General features: G+C 43.6%; 1 pseudogene; it reads left to right on the forward strand.

Annotated features, from left to right (window-relative positions):
- Positions 1–500: 500 nt before the first annotated feature.
- On the forward strand, positions 501–1,369 carry LOC120360142 (large ribosomal subunit protein eL6 pseudogene; annotated as a pseudogene).
- The last annotated feature ends 1,298 nt before the right edge of the window (positions 1,370–2,667 follow it).

Raw genomic sequence — 2,667 nt, forward strand, 5'->3', positions numbered from 1 at the left:
GTTTGGGAGTCCAAGGCAGGTGGATCACAAGGTCAAGAGATCGAGACCATCCTGGCCAACATGGTAAAACCCCATCTCAACTAAAAATACAAAAATTAGCTGGGTATGTTGGTGCGTGCCCATAATCCCAGCCACCCGGGAGGCTGAGGCACAAGAATCACTTCAATCCAGGAGGCGGAGTTTGCAGTGAGCCGAAATCAGTGCACTAGAGTGCCACTGCACTCCAGCCTGGCAACTGAATGAGACGGTCTCAAAAAAATAAAATAAAATAAATTAATAATAATAATAATAAATTAGCTGGGCATAGTGGCATATACCTGTGGGCCCAACTCCTCCAGAGGCTGAGATGGGAGAAATGCTTGAGCCTGGGAGATTGAGGCTACAGTGAGCCATGATTGTGCCACTGCACTCTAACCTGTGCGACAGAGAGAGATCTCATCTCAAAAACATAAAATAAATTAAGAAAAATCAAACAATGTTGCTCTTTCCCATCTTGCAAGATGGCAGGTGAAAAAGTTGAAAAGTCGGATACTAAAGAGAAGAAACCTGAAGCCAAGAAGGCTGATGCTGGTGGCAAAGTGAAAAAGGGTAACCTCAAGGCTAAAAAGCCCAAGAAGGGGAAGCCCCATGGCAGCCGCAATCCTTGCCAGAGGAATTGGCAGGTGTTCCCGATCTGCCGTGTATTCCAGAACAGCCATGCACAAGAGGAAGTACTCAGCGGCTAAATCCAAGGTTGAAAAGAAAAAGGAGAAGCTTCTTGCAACTGTTACAAAACCAGTTGGTGGTGACAAAAACGGCGGTACCCGGGTGGTTAAACTTCGCAAAACGCCTAGGTATGATCCTACTGAAGAGGTGCCTCGAAAGCTGTTGAGCCACAGCAAAAAACCCTTTAGTCAGCACGTGAGAAAACTGCGAGCCAGCATTACCCCCGGGACCATTCTGATCATCCTCACTGGACGCCACAGGGGCAAGAGGTGGTTTTCCTGAAGCAGCTGGCTAGTGGCTTGTTACTTGTGACTGGACCTCTGGTCCTCAATCGAGTTCCTCTGTGAAGAACGCACCAGAAATTTGTCATTGCCACCTCAACCAAAATTGACATCAGCAATGTAAAAATCCCAAAACATCTTACTGATGCTTACTTCAAGAAGAAGAAGCTGCGAAAGCCAGACACCAGGAAGGTGAGATCTTCGACACAGAAAAAGAGAAATACAAGATTACAGAGCAGCGCAAGATTGATCAGAAAGCTGTGGACTCACAAATTTTACCAAAAATCAAAGCTATTCCTCAGCTCCAGGGCTACCTGCGATCTGTGTTTGCCCTAACAAATGGAATTTATCCTCACAAATTGGTATTTTAAATGTCCTAATAATCTAATTAAATAACTGATTACCTTTTAAAAAAAAAAAGTTACAGTTATCTGCAACTATTTTTCTAAAGCCACCTTAATAACCCAAGGGCAAAGACAAACTAGGAAAGTACATTTATACTGCAAATAACTGACAAAAGTTGAGTATCAGAATTTGTAATGGGAAAAAAGAAAACGTTTAAAAATATATAAAGAAAAATGGGCTGGGTGGAGGGGCTCACTCTTGTGATCCCAGCACTTCAGGAGGCCAAGGCAGGAGGATCACATGAGTTCAGGAGTTTGAAACCAGCCTGGGTAATATAGTGAAAGCCTCTACAAAATTTAAAAAAAGAAAAAACAAAAAACAAAAAAAACAGAAGACAAAACAAGAAACTCACAGACGAGGAAACATAACTATCCTATATATACACAAAAAGACATTCAACTGCACTACCAACCAAGGAAATGCAAGTTGAAATTAGTGCAATGACATGCCAGTTCATAACCATATGATTGGCAAAAGTGTAGACGTCTGACAATGCCAAGTGACAGTGAGATTATGAGGAAACAAGGACTGTCTTAGCTTGCTAGTGGGACTGTGAATTAGGACAGCTCCTTAGGGAGGCAGCCTGCTACTGTCTAGGAAGCGCAAAAGGTGTGTACACGTGTGGTCAGTACTTAGCTGGCTTCTCTTCCATCCTCAATTATTCTGAAACGTCACTTCCCACTTCATCTTTCTAAGGCTCAGCTCTGAGCATATTCCTTTCCCTTTTTAGATCCCTTCAATAGCTCCCTATTGCCTATAAAGAAGTGCTAAATTCTTTTTTTTTTTTGAAACAGAGTCTTGCTCTTGTTACCCAGGCTGGACAATCTCGGCTGACTGCAACCTCCGCCTCCTGGGTTCAAGCGATTCTCCTGCCTCAGCCTCCCAAGTAACCGGGATTACAGGCATATGCCACCACACCTGGCTAATTTTTTGTATTTTTAGTAGAGACGGGGGTTTTTCCATGTTGGTCAGGCTGGTCTTGAACTCCCGACCTCAGGTGATTCGCCCGCCTTGGCCTCCCAAAGTGCTGGGATTACAGGAGTGAGCCACCGTGCCCTGCCATGCTAAACTCTTTAATGGGACACTTTAGCCTTCTGCAATGTACCCACAACCCTGGTTTTGGTGTATATACCCATTGCCCTATGTTCTTACAGCTCTGCCTGTAAAACTAACAGTATAGACTGAAAATTCTCTTAAATCTTTACCTGCAAGGAATGTTAATAAGAGAGGAGAGGAGCTGGGGGTAATCTACTTTAACATCTTATTATGTTACAGA

This window comes from Saimiri boliviensis, chromosome 1 (genome assembly GCF_048565385.1).
Source record: "Saimiri boliviensis isolate mSaiBol1 chromosome 1, mSaiBol1.pri, whole genome shotgun sequence".
Lineage (NCBI taxonomy): Eukaryota > Metazoa > Chordata > Mammalia > Primates > Cebidae > Saimiri > Saimiri boliviensis.